Source organism: Drosophila ficusphila, unplaced genomic scaffold (genome assembly GCF_018152265.1).
Source record: "Drosophila ficusphila isolate 14025-0441.05 unplaced genomic scaffold, ASM1815226v1 contig_791, whole genome shotgun sequence".
NCBI classification, from domain to species: Eukaryota; Metazoa; Arthropoda; class Insecta; order Diptera; family Drosophilidae; genus Drosophila; species Drosophila ficusphila.
Genome location: NW_025064737.1, coordinates 8137961 through 8143960, shown reverse-complemented (window position 1 = coordinate 8143960; position 6000 = coordinate 8137961). Strand labels below are relative to the sequence as shown.

The window sequence follows — 6000 nt, the reverse complement described above, 5'->3', positions numbered from 1 at the left end:
CACATCTCAAAGCTAATATTCCGACACATGGCTCCTCGACCCGAGGGCCACATGAGATATGAGTTATGACTTAGGTGCGATCTCTCTCCTCAGTCGGAATCCGAGTTGACAGCTTAATTACGGCAGTCAGAGCCCAGACTTTGCACTCGACTCCGGCCGGGATTTTAATTAACTGGGCCGGAATTTTGTTGAAATCTTTGTGCGGGGCGAATACAAACTTAATTTATTGGTGCAGTTTCGGTTCAGTGAACAATGAAAGCCCGAATTTTAAGATGATTCTGACTAAATCATAAAAATATACAGACCATGCCACACGTTCAACTGAAAAGTTTATACTTTTACTTTGCTCGTTTTGCCACAGACTCGAGGCTAATTTATGCAATTAAGTGATTTAATTTGATTAGGCCGAACACAACAAAGGACAGACAAAGGCAAGGCAAAGCCAAATCGAGAGAGTAACTAAGGTAAAGAGGATAAGGCCGAGGGCATTTGGGCCCCTGGCAAATTGCACTTGTCATGTTCGTATAATTGCGTCTGCCCTTTGGGCTCGTAGAAGAAAACCAGACAGAACAGTTGGGGGATAACTCAGAGCAGACAACAAACAAACACGCGTGACGTGAGGCGATGCTCATAAAAATCACTCATACGCAATGGGGGACAGCGGCAATAGGAAGCTCCCAGCGAGCAGGACAAGTTTCAAATGCTACTTGTAACTTTGTTAGAACAGCCACCGCGCAGTAAATGTTGAGAGTTCCCCGCTTCGTGTTTGCGCTGCGAATGGCGAAAGTTTCTTTTCTGTGTTTTATACATTGTAGCCAGCCAACTGTCGGCCAATGCCAATGTCTCGTTATGAACCCTTTCGCCCAAGCTACCACCCTCCGCCCGACAGTTTCCTGCTCATTTTCCCAGTCAGTCAGTGAGACATTGTTCTAAAGCCACAATCGCACAATAAGCTCTTCTGCACAGTGAAAAATAAAAACAATAGAGCGAAGAGAAGAAAATGTTGTCTTATTGTTTATATTTCCAGGTACACGTGATATTCTCAGAGCAAATATCCTATTTGATTTAATGGCTGAGTGCGCCTTATGAAAATGAATACATTATCAACATCGTTTGTTTAATAAAAATAACATAAATTCTAGGCAGCCATTTTATGGAAGTGAAGTTATTTCAAGCAACTACTGTATATCAAAATAAACAAAAAATTACAATTTCCATTAAAAGTATGGTAATCGCTTTATCTATTAAATATGGAGATTTATTTAAGGAGCTTTGAATCATTAAAACTTATCTATATTAATTTTTTCCACATTGCAGAAATGGACTCTTTATTTTTTTACAGTGTCCCTCATCTTGAGCACTGATAACCAATGCCATTGTGCGTATTGTTCCGCTCTGTTTGTCTGCCGGGAGTTCACTACATACGTATATGTGGTAGCTTGTGGATTATGTGAAATTATCGAAGATTTCCGGAATAATGGCGAGTCGTGTCGTCTGCTAATGCCTGACATGGCTTCGTCCGCGGCCAATGATTTCCAGACCCGAGTGAATGGAATCGAGCTGAAAGCACTTTCATTACATGTCACAGCCACATGGCGGATATTAATTGGAGACTTAAAGAGCAGAACCATTGTGCTAGCTTTCATATAATATTGGCGTGTTTTTGAAGGAACTTTAAGGCTATCCGCTGTTCTTGCATTTCCATTCCCCCGAGCAGCATCAATTGCAAAATGTCTGAGTCATTTGCATAGAGTTATTCCAGGGTTTTGCGAAGGGCGGACGGGCTGAGTGGCTGGTGGTGGTAAAAGTTTTATGTTAGCAACGAAGAACGATAATTTGCAGCAGTTACAATATTTCATGGAATATCTCTTGGTTTTTTATTCTTATTCTTTTTCTTCTTTGCCGCAAAACGCAAAACTTCAATAAAGTAACGGCAATAAAAAGCGAAAAAGATTTTTCCGTTGCTTTATGGCGAGATCAATATTTTGACAACCGCAAAGTAACACAAATAATAGACAAATTTTCATTCTGTTTGTGTGTGTGTGTGTGTTTGTGTCTGTGTGTTGCCATAATTTCATCTGCCAAATGTCGCTGTCTGAAGATTTGTCAATTGAATAAATTGTGCAAAATATATATTCCTTCTTTTGTAAGTAGTACATTCGAATATACATAAATAAATATGCAATGCGACTTGCAGTTGTTTGATTGGGTTCTGGAGTTGCTGCTTTTGTGGCCACTCAGCGCTAATGGACTTTAAAGTGTGTTCTCAAGCGTTCATTGCCACAATCCTTCCCAAAAAGCGTCGTCGGGCAATGGATATCTACAAAGTTTCTTCGAGTTCCCTCGGCTTGCATTGTTGTCACCATATCACGCATACGCCCCGTTGCAGTGCCACACTGAACCAAAAAGCAAGTCGAGCTGGTTGGAAGACATCCAAGTGCAGCCCCAATTTCAATGGGCGACCCGATCCACGAGCAGCTGGCCAAATAATGAACTGCCAGCCAGCCAACGCCAATAAGAACAGCAACCCAATCACAATTACACTCCCCAGCAAAAAGTCTTTGGTGGCCCGTTGTCTTTGTTTTTCCAATTTCGTAAATGGCTTTCATGCATGTGCGAACGACTGTGTGTTAATTAGCAATATCAAGAGCACTTAAATTTGGTACAGATTATAACACCAAAAGTTTCTGCTTCCCACCCGGATTGTGTGCTCTTTGTTCTGGCATTGAGTTCAATTCTCAAGTTGCTCATTTCGTGAGCTGGCTGATTGTGTTTGTGGCCGAGTCGGCTATTCGATTGCCAAGTTTTTGGCCATTTTTGCAGCAGCTGGAAATAGTTAGCTGTGGGCTGAAGATTTGAACTCCGGCCATTCCGTGGCGATGGCTAGAAAGCATTTGAATAATTCCGGACTGGGCCACTTCAAAGGCTTGACCAACTGAAGCTCTCAGCTCATTTAAACTGCATCAGGCAAGAAATGTCTGAATCCAGCCATCAAAAAGGCATTACCACAGTGGGAGAATAAAAAAGGGAGGCAAAGCGACTGAAGAAAGAGAGCTAAATGCGCATTTAACAATAAATGAGCAACGTTTTCGGAAATTAACTTTCAACAACATGTGTTGAAATGCATTTATCTTCCGCTCCTCTAACGAGTCCCAAGCAAAACTCACTGGAGCAACTGGGCAGAAAGTTGGGAAGGGGGGATTACACAAAGTAGAGGTGGAAATTAATTTGAGCGCAAGAAAAAGAAGTGGAAATTATGAGTGGCTGCCAAATTGTGCTAAATGAGCCCAGGCAAGTGGAAATTAAAAGCGAGCCCAGTACAGGAACAGTGTCCTAACCATTTCCCCCACCACTTTCCGTTCCCCCGAGGCTTTGGGTCTGGTCCTGGAGCCACTTGCATTATGATTGCATCATTTGGGGCTAATTTGCATTTAAATACTTGGCTCTGTTATTGTTCGAGTGCAGCAGGAAAACTTTTCGCAGGACCAGGAGAAGGCGGAGTACGTGGAGCAGGGAGCAGGGAAAAGGGAGCAGGAACAGCAGGAGCAGGAGTTGGAACAGCCAGCCAGCCCTGGGCACCTCGCACAAAGTTATGCCAAGTCAAGGATATCACGAAAATTGTCCTGGTCCTGCTCCTGCTCCAGCCGAGGCGGGCCGGACAACTTCTGTTAATGCGTTTGAATAATGAATGGGAGCGGCTAGCGGGTCTGGGGGATATGGGTCCTAGAAGGGATGGGGTAGTTCCGTGCACCTTGCACTCGGCGCATAATCCCGCAGTCCTTAGCAGATAACAATGTACAAACTGGCGCCGACGGCGTCCAGTCGTTGATGGTCATTACTTAAAGCGTCCGTCCAATGCAGCGCGAAAGCCATGAACGGCGAATGAACTGGAAAAAAATGCTAATCCTACAAATAATAACATAATAATTGTAACACTTTACTATATTGAATTAAATAATGGAACATGTTTACAACTGGTTAGGTTAATATTTAAAAAGAAAACATCAGGTTATTATATGGTCTTACAATAGTTTGAATTTATGAATGAAAAATATAAAAGCTTCTACTTTATTTCAGAGCAATTCGACCACTCTTAATACCTTATATATCAAACTAAGTACTCTACTTCTAGAACGGTTTCTCAATCAGTGTAATTAAAAGTAATTTTCCTAACGGAATCGTAGATATTGTAATTATCTGACCAAATGAATTTATTTAATTATGTATCACAGAACTTTTACGTAACTTTCTGTGATTGGCAGTGAGTTTCCTTCGAGTGTGGGCAAGTGAGAACTGCCGGCCATCTGCCTGGTGTAAAGTAAAGCGAAGATTTATTGAATGGCAAATGAATCATTTCTCTCTCTCTCTCTCTCTAGTTCTCTCAACTCTTTGGCGCTGAAACCTGCTACCAGATATGCCACTCCCCCTTACTTCACCCCCCGCCCCGTCCTTCATTTCGTCGCACTTTTAATAACTTCTATAAAAGTTTTATGTCTCTTGGTGGCAGCAGCAAACTTGCATGCTGCTGCAACAGAGCAAAAAGTTTGCGTGTGTTTGGCACTTGAAACTTTACTTTCGCGGGATCAAAATGTGCTGGCTGAGGGGAAAAACGGAGAATTTATACATACATATATATATAGGTATTTATATGCAAAGCAAAATCGGTGGAAAATAATCGCGTCAAGTATTTAAAGTGGCATTAAAAATATTGAAAAACTCGATAAATAGTTGTTAAGTTCGCTGCTGTTGCTGCCAGATAATCCGCCCAAGGGGGAGATCTCCTCATGCAACGGTGCGTATACGTGTTTCTGCACTTTATAAGTGGCTCCAGCTGGATTCGAATTTGCCCTGCCCTCCCAGTCCTTCCAGTCGCTTTGCTCTCGAGAGTGTTTGCCCTCGGACTTAAGGCTCTGCAAGTTGAATGAATTATGACCCCTGGCTAAGTGAGTGCTTTAGAGAATAATGCAGGGCATATAAATATTTAAACTGCAACTGGTTGAGCACCAAACATTGGGTAAAAAAAAAATAATACTACTAAAGGAAGCCATATCGATTGCACAGAAGTTCTGGGTTGCTGTGTCACAAGCCAAACAGTTTCCTTGGGAATTTATGTGGGGCAAATATTTGAACAGGAATTGGTTTAGCATGCGGTCGGAGTTTCCGCCCGGCTTTCACCGCAAATGAGTTTGGCAGAGATCATACAAGATTTCGATGCGTTCAATTAATTTCATTCATTGCGCCAATTACTTTTGCGGTGAGAGGCATCTGGCAGATGGAACGCGACAGGCGTCCCATGGCAGATACATCTCAGGTGACGACGCTGCCGATGGGGGAGGCAGCTTATTCGGTTCAGGCAATTGATTTGCCAATTTGCCAAATAAACAGACTCGAGAGAGCGAGTGCTGCACACTCGAATACGACGTGTATTTGCCTCAGTGCGCCAGTTTATCAATTACCGACACATCGAAACGCAAGACAGACAGTTGGGGCAATTGAAAACTGCATCTCGGGCAGCTGCTAATTGGGGTCCATCTCCACAGTTTTAATTAGCCAGCGCAGCTGAGTGATTGCCCAAATGAATGGATACTTATGTACCTTTCCGTGTCATTCGAATCTGGGGCAGTTATCAGTCGACAACTGTGCAAACACGTGTTTTTTTGTTCGAAACTCTTGGGTATCTTTCGGTGGGGCAGAACCCCCAAAAAGTTACTCTAAATTGGCTTTTTTTCTGCCTTTAAAACGTGAGCCTCTTTAGCTCAGTGGCAGAGCACTGGTCTTGTAAACCAGGGGCCGTGAGTTCAATTCTCACAAGAGGCAAGGTCGTCTGGACTTTTTTGCATATTTTCTTCCCGTCGCCCCAAACTATTTGCTGATTCCAGCATATTTCAAGCTTGATTGAACTGCTGCAGCCTGGCTTTCGGGGCTCCTCAATCAGGAGTTGACGTTTTCGATATTTGACTTATGCAGGCGGGGGGATCGTTGCCGTCGTCTTCCGAACTC

General features: G+C 43.0%; 1 non-coding gene across 1 annotated transcript; it reads left to right on the top strand.

The window, feature by feature from the left end:
* The first annotated feature begins 5745 nt into the window (after positions 1-5745).
* On the top strand, positions 5746-5817 carry Trnat-ugu. Its single transcript has one exon. It is a non-coding gene; the product is annotated as a tRNA-Thr (tRNA).
* The last annotated feature ends 183 nt before the right edge of the window (positions 5818-6000 follow it).